The sequence below is a fragment of the Octopus sinensis genome, linkage group LG3 (genome assembly GCF_006345805.1).
Source record: "Octopus sinensis linkage group LG3, ASM634580v1, whole genome shotgun sequence".
NCBI lineage: Eukaryota > Metazoa > Mollusca > Cephalopoda > Octopoda > Octopodidae > Octopus > Octopus sinensis.
In genome coordinates this window covers 127,146,106-127,165,392 of record NC_042999.1, presented here as the reverse complement: position 1 = coordinate 127,165,392, position 19,287 = coordinate 127,146,106, and the positions used below count along the sequence as shown (strand labels likewise).

Genomic DNA, 19,287 nt, shown 5'->3' with positions numbered 1-19,287 from the left:
GGTGCAGCCTTCTGGCTTCACAGACCCCAGTTGAACTGTCCAACCCAAGTCAGTCCCTAGGTTGGAAAGCGGACGCTAAATGATGATGATGATGATGATGATGATGATGATGTTCATTCATTACCTTACACACAACAACAAAATAAAATCCAGCTATTTCTGTTGTTGTGCATGTCTTACTACAAGAATACAGCACATTTTATCATAGCACCATCACTAGAGAGGTTAGTTGTCTCTGACTGGACTAAAGATGTTCCCTCTACTTTGTATCAGTTTTTATTCTGTATTGCTGCCTTCATAGATGGCTCGCCTGTGGGAGCATTGGACCTAAGCAGATGTGTATAGACAGAGCTGAGAGTTGGAAAGAAAATCAAAATATGTATTTAGGTACTTGTTGGTCAGTTACTGTCATGTGGTAGTAATGCTATCAAAGTGACATTAGTTTTCTTATTTCTTTTTTTATTTTTTTGTGTGTGTTGTGGACAGGATGTTGGAAGGATGCCAGTCATATTTTGAAGGGATGTTATTCTTTTAATGATTTTTTTTGTCAGACTAGAGAAAGAACAGCCTATTACTCTGAAGCCTCTAGAACTTGGTGTATGGCATATGTAGATATATATATATATACATGTATAGTTAATCTAAACATGAACAAAGAGAAAACACAACAACGCAAGGACGTGGAACAAGTACAGTGTCATTGGACACTCAGGAAAGGAAAAAAAGAAGGAGGATTTAACATTTCGAGTGGAGCTCTTCATCAGAAATATAGAAAAAAGGAAAAGTCCAAGGAAGGGAAGACGGAGAAAGAAAATCACCAATGATACGTATGCAGTCACATATGTGACCGCATGCATATTGTTGTATATACATACATATATATATATATATATACTAGCAGAGATACCCGGCGTTGCCCGGTTACATTCAATTGAAGAATTAGACTTTTCTGTTGTATTTTCTGAATGAACTAGAATATCTATGTTTCGAATTTCATCAAAATTGCAGATGAGGGTTATTTCCCTCTTTACACACCCTAAAAAAATTGTAATCGTGCCACATGGAAACCAAAAGACGAATGATCACAATAAGCAGTCAGTTACCCTACCCTAGTCGTTACCACTCCCAATGTAGGATTCCTCACCATCCAGGTGACAAGCACAGCCATAAGATGCATTACGAATCTATAGCAATTGGATGGGCGTGACCCAACTGAAATCAACATTAACAACTGTGTGACGTGAGGGCTTAGGAGAAATTAAAGTGTCACCTCTGGAGTTTGCAAATGACCACTATACTGATACGTAACTGGACCGAATGAATTTAAAATCTATAAATGTCTTTGAATAACCAGTCACTCATCTGGGAAGGCCTTGTAATCAATGTTACCATCTGGGGACTATGTGTGACCGAGTGATAATAAAAAGACTGAAAGGAGGTCTGCAATCAAATAACTTTACTCAACACTTTGCAATTGAATCAGTGGAGACAAAGATGCCTCTCATTTGCTTAACAATTTATGCACCACATTGCAGAAATCACAATGTAAGTATATGTCAAAGCAAGCTGTTACACTGTTGTACCATTAGAAATAATGCCCAACTTTTATGCTCGGGTAACCCTACAGCTTCCAAGAGCACAACTGTATTCGTTTTTGCTTAGATAAAATGACAAAATTGTGGGTGTTAAGTCCCCATGGAGGGGTCTTTCTAACTTTGTAAGAAGATGAAATTTTATAAATATTACCTCATTTGTGTCTAATATCTATGGTTAAAATTTCATCAACAGCAAAAATATATGAATTGTCATGGGGGTTATGGCCCTTATGCTTAGAATATAATTTCCAAATTTCATAAAGATCTATTCAGTACTTTTGACCTAGTTTTGGATCATAAAAGAAATGACTAAAATTTGGGAGTTAAGGCTCCCATAAGGGTGTTATATATATATATATAATATATATATATATATATATATATAATATATATATATATATATATATATATAGATAGATAGATAGATAGATAAAGATATAGATACACACACACACAAAGATAAATTGATAGATACAACTGAGTGGGCAAACAAAAATATGAGACACAGCCTAGTGCTTTTTTATGTTGATAAGCCTAGTACTTATTCTATTAGTTTGTTCTTGTGAAACCAGTAAGTTTTGCGGATGTAAATAAATGAACAGCAGTTGTGAAGCAGTGATGAGGGTGAAACACAGACACAAAGACACACACACATACACTTACATATATACATATATATACGATTGATTTGTTTCAGTTCCTGTTTACGAAATCCATATATATTGTTGTTGGCATCCTTTTTGTCTCGGGAGACAATGGAGTTGCACATAAAATAATCTAGTCGGACTTTTACATTTCATGTCCTAATACATCTCCTGCTGTGGCTGTGTAGTCCTATCCTGGACAAACACTCCCTCTGGCAGGTGCCGCAAATGTAGCGAAGACTTTGCCTGGCTGGTTGTAATGTCATACCTTCTTGTTGACGTCTTTTCTTGTCTTTCCATTTCTCCTCTCCCTCTATTTCACTCCTTTATGTTCCCTCTTTTACCAGTTGGTAATATTAATGTTGCAAGCATTCATGTCTCTTTTGCAAACATCCTTGTATCGTAAGAACGGTCTTCCCACAGACCTAGTGCCCCTAGCAAGCTCTCCGTTGAGTATGTCCTTGGGGATTCTGCCATCTTCCATACGGATAACATGTCGAAGCCATCTCATACGTCTTTGTGTGAGGAGTGTAAACATGCTTGGTATTCCTGCTTGCTTGTTGGGTACATGATTCTGCCATTTGATGCGAAAGATTTTCCGGAGACTGCGCAGGTGAAAGATATTTAGGCGACGTATGGCGTCGTATGGCATGTGTATGGCGTCCAAGTCTCACTTCCATACAGTAGAGTGCTAAGTACACATGCCTGGTAAATCTTCATTTTTGTGGTCTTGGTCAGCTTATTGTTGTCCCATGCCCGTTTGGAGAGTTGAGCCATCACAGCAGCTGCCTTGCCAATGCATATATTGAGCTCAGTATCAAGAGATAGGTTGTAGGTGACGGTAGAGCAAAGATAGGTAAACTTCTCCACCTCCTGTAGTCTGTGGTCTCCAATATGTATGTTTGGGATGGTCGATGTAGCCTGACCCATGATGTTGGTCTTCTTGAGGCTGATAACTAAGCCAAAGTTGCCACATGCTTGCTCAAAACAGTTGATGAGCCTTTGTAGGGCTTCTTCTGTGTGTGATACCAGAGCGGCATCATCAGCAAATAGCATCTCCTTGATCAGGACGCTTCTGATTTTGGTCTTGGCACACAGACGCGAGAGATTGAACATTTTCCCATCACTTCTACTGTGCAGAAACATTCCATCATCTGATGTCACAAAGGCATGTGACAGCAGCAGCGAGAAGAAGATGCCAAATAATGTAGGAGCAAGGACACAACCTTGCTTTACCCCATTTTTTATTTGGAAGGCGGATGATGTTGAACCATTGTGCTGTATGGTGCCTTGCATATCATCATGGAAAGATGTGATGATCCTCAGCAGCTTTGGTGGACATCTGATTTTTTGGAGCAGGATGAAGAGGCCTTTTCTACTTACCAAGTCAAAGGCCTTTGTCAGATCAATGAAGGCCATATATAATGGCATTTTCTGCTCTCTGGACTTCTCCTGAAGTTGGCGTATGGAGAATATCATGTCAATAGTTGATCTGCTTCTAAAGCCACACTGCGATTCTGGATAAATTCGAGAAGCAAGCAGTTGCAGCCTGGACAGGATAATGCGAGCAGAGGCCTTTCCAACAGTGCTTAGAAGAGGTATTCCACGGTAATTGTTACAATCACCACGGTCACCTTTGTTTTTGTAAAGCGTAATGATGTTAGCATCCCGCATATCCTGAGGGACTGTACCCTCTTCCCAGCACTGACATAGAGGCTCATGAATGTGCTGAAGCAGTATGGTGTTTTATTAATACTTAGCTCATATACGGAGACAAAAATGTTGTACTATATACTGCAGGTTATCTCCATTAAAATTCTCGTATTATATACATTATATATATATAATATACACACTGGCGAAAATAAATTTAAGACCGATGATAAAAGTTCTATTTCTTACAAAATATTCTGTTACTAGTCCTTTGCCGATATTTATATTGGCCAGTCTCCGAGTGTAACTTCCATGCTTGCATGCAAGCCGGTTTACTGCACTTTAGTTGCTTGCTGATGTTTGAAAAGGAAACTTTTTGCTGTAATATACGATTTTTGCTCTCGTGACTGGACTAAGGCTACGTTGTTTTCCCATTATTAATAAATTGTATAATAACATTAAATTATAACTTTATATGGTGCATTTAGGCTCGTTGTGTGACCACCCATTTTGGCTAAAAAAATTGCATACATATTACATGGTCTTAAACTAATTTTGCCGGTAAATTTGAAACGTTTATATTCCGCCAAGGTCGACTTTGCCTTTCATAGTTTTGGGGTCGATAAATTAAGTACCAGTTACGCACTGGGGTCGATGTAATCGACTTAATCCGTTTGTCTGTCCTTGTTTGTCCCCTCTATGTTTAGCCCCTTGTGGGCAGTAAAGAAATATATATTAATTTAGCATTAGAATTCTTCAAGTTGTATAAAAATTGTTTGCATCATTCGAAAGAGAAATAAATTTTGCATAAGATGTAAAAGATATAAATAATTTGTATGGTGTTAGTAACAAAATATTTTGTAAGAAATAGAACTTTTATCGTTGGTCTTAAATATATTTTCGCCGGTGTATATATCTCAAGTCATCCCATAAGTTCTGTCCGAATTTTGGATAAAGAATCCAAGTGATCAAATGTTATATCTAATTGAAAGTTAATCATCAATGTACTTTCCCTGATTATCTATGACTTACTTCCATCTATTTACAAGCTTTTTAATCCCATCAATGTAAAACTCTTTTGGTTTCAAAGTGAAGAACTCTGAAATGTCAAGTTCGACCTCCTCCTGGCTTGCGAAAGTTGTGTCCCCCTAATAATTCTGTAAACTATGAAACAAATGGTATCCTGAAGGAGTAAGGTCGGGAGAATAAGTTGGATGAAGAAATTTTTCTAAACCGACGTCTTCGATCTTGTGATGTGGTCTTTGCAGTGTGGGGTTGTGCATTGTCCTGATGAAACATCACTCGTTTTCGACTCACTAAAGCGGCTCTTTTTCCTTTCAAAGCTTGGTTCAAACGCTCTAATTGCTGACAGTAGACTTGAGCATTGATTGTTGTATTAAGTGGTAACAATATAAAGTGAATTACGCCTTTGCAATCGCACCAGATAGAGTAGAACCTTTTTCCCATGAAATTCCCTTCTCGGTTGTGGTTGAGCATTTTCCCTTTTACTAAGCCAGAGTTTACGATGTTTTACATTTCGATAGAAAATCCATTTTTGTCACAAGTCTATCGAAAAAGGGTAAAATGAGTTTGCGAGAATGGAGAGAAGAGCAGATGTCAACTCGGGATTTGCTGTTGCTTTCGGACAATACATGAGGCACCTATTTTCTAAGTTTAGGAATCTTTCCACGTTGTTGAAGATGACGATGAACTGCTGTATGGTTTGAAGTAAGCTTTATTGCCATTTCTTCAACTGATAATGACGGATTTTCTTCAAGTAATGCCTCAAGGAGCTTATCATCAAACTCAACTGGACATCCTATTCGATCTTCATCTTCAATTTTGCAAACGATCTCCTGCAAGCTCTTTCATTCAAGCACTTTCCCATAAACTGAGTGTATGTTTCGAGTCACTTCGGCTGCAGAGTTACCTTTGTTGTACTCATAAAGAATTATATGTGCATTAAATGCTCCTTGGATACTTCCATGTTGAAAGGGTTTTAATCAAAGCAATTTTAGGGTGCCCACGAAGTCTGGGTACATGGAATAAAATCATAACATAAACAAATATAAGAAATAATAATTTTCCTTTTTTACTTTTGTTTAAATTAAATTTAAAAAATACTTTACTTTTCTAAATTTATTTGTTACTTTTCTACAGATGATCGAATGATGGCTCTGTCTAAAGAAGAAAGAATCCCAGATCGAATGATGGAAGAAAGAATCGAGTTAGTATTATTAAGTGGACGAGAGGGATGGTCTTATCGCAAAATTGCGGAAGAATTTAATCTTCGACACCCTTATAGGCAACCTATTTTTTTTACTGCCGTCGGGAAATTGATCAAGAAATTTAAAGAAACAGGCAGTGTTTTGGATAAACCCCGTTCTGGGCGACCAAATACTTCGGATGAAACGAAAGAGGCTGTCATGGCTAAAGTTTCTGCTAGCCCAAAGAAATCACTTCGTCGGACATCCACGGTGTTAGATGTTCCAAAACCAACCATCCACAAAATGCTGGTTGAGGAAAAGTTTCATCGATACAACCTACAGATATTGCATCACTTAAATGAAGATGACCCTGGTAGACGAATGTAGACGTGCGAATGGTTTTCAGATAAATTGGATGAAAATATCAATTTTACGAAAAACTTTGTTGTTCAGTGACAAAGCTACGTTTTATGTAAATGGTGAGGTCAACAGACAGAATTTTCTATACTGGTCTCGAGGTAATCCACATTGGATGGATCCATCCAAACAGCAAGGCAGCAAAAAGGTGATGGTATGGTGTGGTTTGTGGAAAGCGCATGTTCTAGGACCCTTCTTCATTGAACATGTAACGGATGAGACTTATGTAAACATATTGAGAGACAAATTAATATCTCAAATTGAGCGCCTAGGCGAGGGCCTTCCGAATTGGTTTCAGCAGGATGGGGCCCCTACCCATTTTGCCACAACTGTTAGAGATTGGCTTAATGACACTTTTCCTCACTGGTTTGGAAGAAGGGCTCATATGGAAAGGTCTCCTCATTCACCAGACCTCTTTCCCCTTGATTTCTTTTTCTGGGGTATGTTGAAAGAGAAAGATTACAATAAAGATTACAGATTTAAAACACATGAGAGAACGCATTACCAGTCAGTGTGCTGAAATTGATGGCAATGTAGACTTATTTAATCAAGTTCACCTGAATTTTGCAAGGCGCATCAAGTTATGCATTGAAAAATGATGGAAATCACTTTGAAAATACTATTTATTAACATTATAATTAAATAAAATTGGTTTGTTTTAAAAGTAGGTGTTAATCCCCATGTACGCAGACTTTGTGAATACCCTCTATTATTTTGTAAAACAATATGGAATTAGTGTAAACGTACACAAATGCATAAAAATAATTTTTAATTGAATTAGACATTTGAAAATACTATTAAATTTCATTCACATCTAAAAAAAGATGTAAAATTGGACAGAACTGATTGGATGACTTGATATTTATAATCTATTATATTCTAGTAGGTTTCAAGTTTATAACACCTTGATATCTCATGTTATCTCATTTTATATGCCCAAGACGTTTATTTTCTATTCTATTTCGTAATACGATCCTTGTACAAACGAAAGAACAAGAATCTCCTCTGGAACTTTTATCTTCCACCGGTGTTTGTAATCGATGGTGACATGTGCCATGATTTTGCGACTATCTTATATTTTACAGAGAAGTTGGAAGCCCCGAATGTAAGCCACCACTTTATGCATAATACAATATTTATAGTTCTCTATTTCTAACTCAAATTCTCTCCTCGATAATTATAGATCTCTATTTCTAAATGTAATTCTTTTTCTTCTCGTTCAGTTTATAACTAATAACACGCATTCTTGTCTGTCTCTTGTCAAAGCTTTTATTCTCCACCGTTCACCACTTCACCTCATTAGGCTTAAACAGCCCTTACCGAATGTTTTCACTGTCCTGTTTTTGTTAGCAGCTTTGACGTTCCACGTATCTCAAATTTTATTTAATTTGCTTCGAGGGAGCAATTGCTTTGAAGAAGACGCATCTTGTTCCACTGCTCGCAATGCGGAGTAGGTAAATCTGCCAACCCAACCCAACCCGTGACACTAATGCCCAGAGCAAGCTCTGGTCGCCATAGCGTCGACTGTGGGCTGGTGGCTGTGTACAATTACCCCAATGTCGCCCAGAGCGTGGGTAGGTAGAGGGTGGGGTTAGAAGTGAGGTATTTGGGGAGGGGTATGTGAGGAGGAGGGGAGGGGGGGTAGAGGGGGGGTAGAGGGGGAGGTAGAGGGGGAGGTAGAGGAGGAGGGGGAGGGGGAGGGGGAGAGAAGGGGAGTGAGGGAGCAGAGAGAAAGAGAGAAGGGGAAGAGGGAAGAAGAGAGAAGAAGAGGGAGAAGAGGGAAGAAGGGAAAGAAGGGAAGAAGAGGGAAAGAGAGTCGGGGTGAAAAGATGTAGGAGTGAAGAGAAGTAGGAGTCGGGGAGGAGGTAGATGAAAAGTGGGGAGGAGAGTTGAGCCCAAATGGCGGTGCTCCAGCATCCTAAGTCACACTTAGTGATGATTATATTTTTCCTTTATGGTATCACATTGTGCTTGGCTGTTTATATTAATTGTTAGTATATGCATTACCAGTTAGCTAAATTGTGCATAAATTTTTATGGTAAATACGTATATGCTGGCAGAGGGAATTAGCTGATCATGCACCATTCAAGCAGTCCTCACTGATGATGTCGACAGTTATAGATGAAACTAGATCTAGTCTGAGGATCCTTGAAGTGGTCTTGGTGTGGTTGCTTCTCCGTCAGCATGTGAGTATATTGTATGCACTCTTCTTACAGCATTAAGAGTATTTTAACTCTTAGTTTTAGCAATGTAGGTGCTCTGGCATCCTAAGTCACACTTGGTGACAATTGAATCTTTCCTGTATTGTATCACATTGTATCTGGTTGTTTATATTAATTCATATATATATATATATAATATATATATATATATACGAATATAAACAAGAAGGGTAGTAATATTATTTACTACCAGGTGCCCAGCACAAAAGACGAATTAGTCATGAGACAAAAATATTATTCATATAGAAAAATATTATTCATGTGGTTATACAATTAAGGGCTCCTAAATAAAGATGCCGAGTGCTGGGAACACAAAAAGGGGATGAATTTATCGAGAGTGAAAATCAAAAACATTTACCGATAACTTTAACAACTCGTACCGTGGTTTCTGCTTCTTTCTAGCAAAACACAGAATATGTTTGCTAAGGCTAGCTTCATCAGCGAGTCGCCTGAATTTAATCGAGGTCTGCAGCGATGTGGGGCTATATGTTAAACCCGACTACTAGCAGATCTTAACTTTTCAAATCTCTGCGCAGACGCAAAATTTACACGGGCATGCCGGGAAGAATTTTACGAATAAATTCATCATGTAGTATGCGAATATAAACAAGAAGGGTAGTAATATTATTTACTACCAGGTGCCCAGCACAAAAGACGAATTAGTCATGAGACAAAAATAATATTCATATAGAAAAATATATTCGCATACTACATGATGAATTTATTCGTAAAATTCTTCCCGGCATGCCCGTGTAAATTTTGCGTCTGCGCAGAGATTTGAAAAGTTAAGATCTGCTAGTAGTCGGGTTTAACATATAGCCCCACATCGCTGCAGACCTCAATTAAATTCAGGCGACTCACTGATGAAGCTAGCCTTAGCAAACATATTCTGTGTTTTGCTAGAAAGAAGCAGAAACCGCGGTACGAGTTGTTAAAGTTATCGGTAAATGTTTTTGATTTTCACTCTCGATAAATTCATCCCCTTTTTGTGTTCCCAGCACTCGGCATCTTTATTTAGGAGCCCTTAATTGTATATATATATATATATATCACGTGATCACGTGACCGACCAGACCATCAGATGTTGCCACATCGCTGGTCACAATGCGTTCGCATTGTTTTAGCCTTCGAATGACGCCACCCCACTGGCTAAGCGAGCAGGCCAATATATATATATATATATATATATATATATATGTATGTATATATATATATACATACATACGCACACATATATGCATACACACACACATATATGTATATGCATATGTATGTGTATATGTATGTATGTATGTATGTATGTATGTATGTATAGATAGATAGATAGATACAGATGATATAAATATAAAAGGGGGTAAAGACCCCCTTCGGTCATGAATGACCATGGGATAGCACCTAGAAAGTTACCCTCCTAGACACAAGTCCGGGCAAGGTTGTTTATGGAAGACCAGCAGTCGCCCATGCATACCAGCCTTCCCTCTCCACACCACCAGTGTTATCCAAGGGAAAGACAAAGGTCGATACAGCTTGGCACCAGTGACATCGCAGCTCATTTCTACAGCTGAGTGAACTGGAGCAACGTGAAATAAAGTGCCTTGCTCAAGAACACAACACGCAGCCCGGTCCGGGATTCGAGCTCACAACCTCACGATCGTAAGCTCGACGCTCTAACCACTGAGCCATGCGGAGTGTGTGTGTATGTTTTATGTCTGTATTTGCATGGTTAGAACTAACAACATATCTTTTGTAATCATTCCAAGACAAACAACCAGTATTAAATAGAAATCATAAATTTCAGGATATTACAAAAGCTTAACATACATATCATCATCATCATCATCATCATCGTTTAACGTCCATTCTCCATGCTAGCATGGGTTGGACGGTTTGACCAAGGATCTGGAAGCCAGAAGGCTGCACCAGGCTCCAGTCTTATCTGGCAATGTTTCTACAGCTGGATGCCCTTCCTAACGCCATCCACTCCGTGAGTATAGTGGGTGCTTTTTACGTGCCACCTGCACAGGTGCCAGGCGAGTCTGGCAACAGCCACGATCAGATTGGTGCATTTTACGTGCCACCAGCACGGAAGCCAGTCAAGGCGGCGCTGGCATCGGCCACATTCAGATGGTGCTCTTTACATGCCATCGGCACAGGGATCGCAACTGCAATTTCTATTGATTTTGATGTTGGTGTACTTGACTCAATGGATCTCCTCAAGCACAGGGTCGAAATGGTGTTTCTTCACTTGCCACCTGCACAGGAGTCAGTTCAATTTCGATTCCGATTTCACTTGCCCCAACAGGTCTTCGCAAGCAGAGTTTAGTGTCCAATGAAGGGAGGTTGGCATGGGTGCCTGTCGTCGAATGAGGTTCAATTTCAACTTCACTTGCCTCAACAGGTCTTTGTGTGTCCAAGGGAGGAAAGACATGCATAAGTGGGCTGGACTCACTTGTCCTGCCGGGTCTTCTCACGCACAGCATATTTCCAAAGGTCTCGGTCGCTAGTCATTGCCTCGGTGAGACCTAAAGTTCGAAGGTCGTGCTTCACCACCTCGTCCCAGGTTTTCCTGGGTTTACCTCTTCCACGGATTCCCTCAACTACTAGGGATTGGCACTTTTTCACACACCTATCTTCATCCATTCTCTCCACATGACCATACCAGCACAATCATCTCTCTTGCACACCACAGCTGATGCTTCTTAGGTCCAACATTTCTCTCAAGGTACTAACACTCTGTCGAGTATGCACACTGACATTACACATCCATCGGAGCATACTGGCTTCATTCCTCGCGAGCTTATGCTTATCCTCAGCAGTCACAGCCCATGTTTCACTGCCATGTAGCATGGCTGTTCGTACACATGCATCATACAGTCTGCCTTTTACTCTGAGCGAGAGGCCTTTAGTCACCAGCAGAGGTAAGAGCTCCCTGAACTTTGCCCAGGCTATTTTTACTCTAGAAGTTACACTTTCAGCACACCCAACCCCACTACTGACTTGGTCACTTAGATAACGGAAGCTATCAACTACTTCTAATTTTTTCCCCCCGGAAAGTGACGGAAGTTGTTTTCTGCAGATTTTCAGTGTTTATTGCTCCTGAGCATCTGCCACATACAAAAATTATCTTCCCAGTTAGCCTTCCTTTGACATTGCTGCACCTCTTATGTGTCCATAGCTTACACTGGGTACATCTTATAGAGTTTCTACCTACGCCTTTTCTACAGATCAAGCAGGGCCATCTACCTGAAGGCATTTGTGATTTGTCTACCTTCCTACTTATTAGGACTTTGGTTTTAGCTAGGTTGACTCTAAGGCCCTTCGATTCTAATCCCTCCTTCCACACCTGAAACTTCTCCTCCAGTTCTGATAGTGACTCAGCAATTAGAGCAAGGTCATCAGCATATAGGAGCTCCCAGGGGCATCCTGTCTTGAATTCCTCTGTAATTGCCTGGAGGACTATGATAAATAGGAGGGGGCTGAGGACTGAACCTTGGTGGACCCCAACCTCTACCCGGAATTCTTCAGTGTACACGTTGCCAACCCTAACCTTACTTACAGCATCCCTGTACATGGCTTGCACAGCTCTCACCAGCCATTCATCTATCCCTAGTTTCCTCATTGACCACCAGATAAGGGATCGGGGGACCCTGTCGAAGGCTTTCTCCATGTCAATGAAAGCCAGGTACAGGGGCTTATCTTTGGCTAGGTATTTCTCCTGCAGCTGTCTCACCAGAAATATGGCATCAGTGGTGCTTTTCCCTGGCACGAAACCAAACTGCATCTCATCCAAGTTGACTCTCTCCCTTATCAGTTGGGCTATGACCCTCTCCGTAACCTTCATTACCTGATCCAACAACTTGATACCTCTGTAATTATTCGTATCTAGGGCATCACCTTTACCTTTGTAGCAGTTGACTATTATGCTGCTACACCAGTCATTGGGTATGACTCCTTTGTGTATCACCTGGTTAACTATACGGGTGACTAGGCTATAGCCGACACTGCCAGATATTTTGAGCATCACTGCAGTAATTCCTGATGGGCCTGGGGCTTTTCCTGTCTTCATGCTCCTAATTGCCTTAACTACCAAAGAACTGTCAACTCGGATAGCTGGTCCCTCTGTTGGGTTGACATTCGGCAGACTCTCTTTATCCCATTCATTTTCTTTATTCAACAACCTTTCATAGTGGTGTTTCCAAACCTCTCTCTTTGCATCCTCATTTAGCGCAAGTGAACCATCATCCATGCGAACACATTTCTCTCCTACCACATCACGATTCTCTCTCACACACCGTCTTGCAACACGAAATACCTCAAGTCTTTGGTAAATCATAAATAATATGCTGCTTGCATGTTAATCAGAAGTACAGTTTCTTCAGACTTTCTGAGATAGTTCTTTTAATAAAAATTGCTTGGACTTCAGTCTTTTTCAGAAATATCAACTTTCTGTCCCAGAGTAAAATCCAGAAATTGAAGTATGTCAATGCACTATATGCAGAAGAAATAACAATTATTTTTCAAGCAGAGCTTTGCTTTTACTTTCTGAGACCCCCTTCGGTCACGACACAGACCATGGGATTGCAGCTAGAATGTTACCCTTTGAGGCACGAAGCCAGGCAAGGTTGTTTATGGAAGACCAGCAGTCGCCTATGCATACCGGCCTCCCCTCTCCACGCCACCAGTGTTATCCAAGGGAAGAGCAAAGGCCGATACAGCTTGGCACCTGTGACATCGCAACTCATTTCTACAGATGAGTGAACTGGAGCAACGTGAAATAAAGTGTCTTGCTCAAGAACACAACACGCAGACCGGTCTGGGCTTCGAGCTCACAACCTCACGATTATAAGCTCGATGCTCTAACCACTAAGCCATGCACCTTGACAGCTTTTACTTATGGCATAATATTTTACTTGTGCTATGGTAAGCATTTAGAAAGTAGTGTTTGTGCTGTGGTTAGGGTATTTGACTCAAGATCATAAGGTTATCAGTTCAATTCTCAGTGGTGCATTATGTACTTGAGCAAAGGTATTTTATTTCACATTGCCCCAGTCCACTCAGCTGGCACAACTGCATCGTACCTGTAATTTAAATGGTCAGCCCTTTTCACATTCTGTGTCACACTGAATCTTCCTGAGAACTACCACTTGTGCATTAATTTCACAATCAGGCTATTTCATTGACCAGATCAGTTAGAAGCCTCATCATAACAGACAGTGCCAGCGTTGTATCCTCCATCTCTCTCCAATATCATGGCACTGCCACAATATTGTGATGGATGGTTTAAATACACTGTACCAGTCTTGTAGCAGTAAACAAGATAATGATGCAGTTACAATAACAATGTAACTGTTATGTCCTGCATTATGACAATGCGTTTCATCATCCCTACGGGACTGGCCTGAACAGCGTACCTCACTGGCTGACATTACTAACTGTGTCAGTCCCCAATTTATTAGTAGTGGACTAGCCCACTTCTTACCTGGAGACGTCTGCCACAACACCTCCCCGCTTTGAGATTTTTTTTTTCAACACAACATATTTTTTCATTACTTTTTCTTTTAACTAGAATTATTTTTTTCTTATTTAGATTTTTTCTCATTCCACACAGAATTAAATATTTATTTTTTTTCTCTTTCAAAATGCCACAGGTAGTACCAAGTCTACATTATTACTGGTAGCACTACTACATAGAGCGACCTGACTTAAAAAATCTTTCAAATGGACTCGTCGTCATCGTCATCATTATTATTATTATTTTTCACCATATGTAGTTCAGTTCTGTGCAGAGTTCCAGATATATCAGGCATTTTTTTTCTTCAGAATCTTTTTATTTAGATATATTTTTCACTGTGTGTATATTAATTTTCACCATGTGTAGTTCAGTTCTGTGTTAGAGTTCAAATCCTTCAAACTTTCTGTCATTGTTCTTGAACATAGGTGTTCCATTTTGGCACTCCTACAAGCATTTGTAACCTTGTTACCATTGTTATAGCGACAGTTATACAATGGGAGGTATCCTCATTGCCACTGTTATGTCCTGCTACTACACATCAGTGGCTGTGTGAGCTATAAATCAGCCCATTCTCACCTGGGGGCATCTGCCACAACAGTAACGATCCAACAATCTCTTCACAAACCAACAATCTATATTCCAAACACACTAACCAACTGACTTCATTGTGAACTCAACTAAAACAAACATACAAACTTCACTCTGACCACTACTATTTATAATTGCTTGGTTCAGTCATTTCTTACAAGGGAGTATCATGACTCTCATCACAACAGCCAGAAAAAGAAATTATTTGCTTGAAGTATTATTCTCTTAACTCATTTCTAGTACTCCAGTCCTTGATTTCAGACAGTTGATATTTATTTTAATGATGTTGTCATTATATTCTTTAAGACAATGAAATCAAAAGACTCAATAATGTGACAGTGATTTGTCTGTTTTTATTTACAGTAGCAATATCTTAAATTTTTGCTTATGACAGATCTGACACTTTCAAGCACAAATCACCATGAGTCTTTGTGAATTCTTGCAATTAAATTCTCTGATAGACAGCTGTTTATCAGGAAGTATAATTGCTACAATGTGAGAGATTTTATTGCTGCTTTCTTCCTTATTTCCATATGACATAGCAGGTAAAAATGTTGGTTGGTTGATTTTTCCAATTACACCTTACATTGTAGAGAGAAAGAGAGAGAGAGAGAGACAGAGACAGAGATAGAAAGAGTTACCATAAGAGATGCAGGATGAATGCACATGCTAGGCTTGGTGGTAAGCAATGAGTAAAAGAAATGCTACACATGCAGTGAGAGAAAAAATCATATAGACAGAGGAGGAGGAAATAATAGTGTAGTTGTGGGAGGAGTTATACAAATGAGTATTTTGTTCTTTTTTTAAATTCCATTTTAAAGTAATAAATATTTTTCTCTGGAACATCAGTATTCCTTTGATAATTATATATTGGGTCATCCCATAAATAATGCGGCTTTTATACTTGCTTTATTTTTCAAACTTAAGATAAACAAAGCTCTTTTTTAATCTAAAATATTCTCTCCTCCATTTTCTACAATGTTCTTCTACTTATTTGGTAGACTTGCAAGGCCTCTCTTCCAAAATTCACTTGTCCGTGACAAAAAATACTTCTCCACTACTGTTCTAACCTTGTCTACAGAAATTCATATTTTTTTGTCCAAATGATTTTAAAAACTACACAATAAATGATAATCAGATGAGGCAATGTCTGGTGAATATGGCGGGTGGAGCATCGTTTCCCATACAAGACATTTGTACTCAGAACCGGAGCTGGTTTCAGCTGGGTTGGTAATGAAAGGTGCTCAAGCTGCTCACAGTAGATCTCCTTTCTTATCATTTGTTTTGAGTTTAAAAGTTCAAAGCGGACTAAATCCTTCATATCTCACCAAACAGATAACAACACCTTATGTGGGTGAAGACCTTTTTCAGCCCAGGGTGCCGATGTTACTCCTTTCCCTACCCAGTGTGTTTGACACTTGACATTTTTATAGAGAACCCATTTCTTGTCACTATTCAGTCTAAAAAAGGGTTCATTTGGGGAAACATGATAGCAAAGAAGAGCACATATTCACTCTCTGCACGTGATTAACCCTTTCGTTACCGTATTTATTTTGAGATGCTCTGTGTTTCATTCAATTAATCTTAAATATAACAAAGAATTTAGTAAAAGAACTTAGTTATCATTAAGCTAGTGTTGGGAACATAAATTGTGACAAAGGTTTGGTGGAAGATTTTAATTCAATACTTATGAAAGTAAGACATTTGTACTACAGAGCCAGAGGCATTTACACTCTGTTGTATGTGCACACTGACATTGAACATCCAGCTTCATTTCTTTCAAGCCTTTGCATGTCCTCTGCAGTCACAACCCATGTTGCACTGCCATGTAGCATGGTTGTTCTCACACAAGCATCATACAATCAGCCTTTCACTCTGATGGAGAGGCGCTTTGTTACCAACAAAGGTGGCCTCTATCTGAACTTTTCCCAGCCCGAGCTTATTCTAGCAGCTACACTTTCAGAGCATCCTCCTCCACTGCTGATTTGGTCATCTAGGTAATGGAAGCTATTTACCACTTCTAGATATCCCCCTAGGCATTTGATGTAGTCTACTATTTGTACATTCCAATATACTACCACTATATGTATATATAATTGTAGGTTTGTATGCTTATGTATGAACCCGAGACCTTGATGGTACTTAAGTACATGATTATTAGGTTCTGGGATTCTATTCCTGGACCAGGCAGTGCTTTGTGCCTTTCATTTCATGTTGCTTTGGTCAATCTACTCTCCTGAAATGGAATACATGCTAAGTGCCAGTGCAGTTCCCTCTCACTCTCCAGATATCATATGTTTAATATTCTGTTTGACCAAAAGTGAGAGGGCTAAGAGGATATCTATGTCTACCTGTTGATTATGTATGCACCTAAAATAATTAGAGGAAGCATGAGAATTACTACCAAATAATATTTAATTCTGAATGATGGTTAGCTGTACTTACACACACAAAAATGCACTGAATGAAGAACTCAGTATTGATTGTAGAATCAAAATAATATTTATTGCCTCTGGTAACAGTTTACTTTGAATTTCTTTGGACATTAGCAACTTAAATATATTTTAAGAAGCCAGTATTGGTGAAACTTCAAAGAATACTGTCAACACTGAAAATAAGTAAATAAATAGTCACACACACACACACACACATATGTATGTATGTATATTATAATCATCATCATCATTTGGCATCTGTTTCCCATTTTCCATGCCGACATAGGTTGGATGGTTTGACATGCAGCACTGGCACAGGTGTGTTTACACAACACTGACATGGGTGCTTTTTATGTGACATCACCACCTGAAAAGACAAGCCTGTATGTGTGAATATATATATATATATGTGTGTGTGTGTGGTGTGTGTGTGTGTGTGTGTGTGTGTATGGTCATTAAGAATGAAATGTCCAATTTTCTTATATATCAAGTTTGATAGTTGTTAACTCTAATGTTTTATCCTGACAATTCTTTGTTTTACAACATTGAAGAGTTACATCATCACTTTTCGAAATGCAATTCATGGTATCTGTTTATATTGTGAGTTTTCTCTTGTAAATCAATTTTTGTGAACTCATGAATAGATCAAAATTTCATATTGTTTATAAATATGATTTCCATCATGGAACTAATGCATCCCAGACAGATCAAAACATCAATGAGGTGTTTGGGAAAGATGTGGCGAATGAGCACACTGCACGTCGATGGTTTGAGAAGTTCCAGTCTGGTGACTTTACTCTTGAAAATCAGCCCCATGGTAGACCTGAGACCAAGGTGGATAATAATGAGCTGGAAACTGTAGTGGCAGTGGATACATTTCAAACTATGCGTGAGTTAGCAGTAAGGTTTGAATTCTGGATTCCAACTGTATTGAACCATCTGAAACAAATTGGCAAAGTAAAGAAGCTGGACAAGTGGGTACCACATGAACTGAAAGATCATCAAATGACACGTTGTCTTGAAACTTGCTGTTCTTTGCTGTCACAGCATAAAAGCAAACAATTTTTGCATCGTATTGTTACATGTGATGAAAAATGGATTCTTTTCAACAATAGCGAGCATTCTGCATGGTAGTTGGATAGAGACAAAGTGCCAAAACATAATCCAAAAAAAAATATTCACCAAAAAAAGCTAATGGCGTCTGTTTGGTGATCCAGTGATGGTGTCATCCACTACAGCTTCATGAGACCTGGTAAGTCAATTACAGTAGATGTATACATCAACCAACTGGATAAAATGATGAGTGAACTTGCAATTAAACAACTGAGATTGGTCAGTAGAGACAGGCCAATTCTCTTGCAAGACAATGCTCGACCACCTGTTGCACAAAGAAGGCTACTCGAGTTACAGGAACTGAACGTGAAAGTACTCTGTCATCCACTATATTCACCAGACCTTGCACCAACTGACTATCACATTTTCCAGGCATTAGACAACTTTTTGCCAGGGAAAGACTTCAAATCTGAAGAAGATGCAAAAATAGCTTTCGTGATTTCATCTCCTCTTGCTCTCCAGAATTATTCACTGCCAGCATAAATAAGCTACTGATAAAATGGCAAAATTGTGTCGATAATTTAGGTGCATACTTTGATTAACTGCATTGCTTTTCATTAAAATAAAGTAAAATAAACTTTCAGTTCAAAATCAGACATTTCACATGTGTGTGTGTGTGTGTGAATGTGTGTGTTTTGTGTGTGCTCTTGTCTCGACATCACATGATGGTTGTAAATGCTTATTATCATCATAGAAGTAAGGTTGTATTTGTTTCCAGTCTTATTTAAAAAAAAAAAAACATGGAGAAATATAAACCTTGCTTTGAAACAAGTATGGGCTGGCACCAGGAGCAGAAACAGCTGTAGAAAATCTGCTTCAACAAATTCTCTCTGCTCCATACAAGCATGGAAAACTAGACATTAAATTATTATGATGATGATAACAATGATGATGATGATGA

General features: G+C 39.1%; 1 long non-coding RNA gene across 1 annotated transcript in view; it reads right to left on the bottom strand.

The window, feature by feature from the left end:
* Window positions 1–16,127: 16,127 nt before the first annotated feature.
* LOC118762806 overlaps window positions 16,128–19,287 on the bottom strand; it is a 19,927-nt gene continuing 16,767 nt past the window's right edge. Inside the window, exon 3 of the long non-coding RNA XR_004998555.1 lies at window positions 16,128–16,289. This is a non-coding gene — a long non-coding RNA (uncharacterized LOC118762806). The remainder of the gene's footprint in view (window positions 16,290–19,287) is intronic.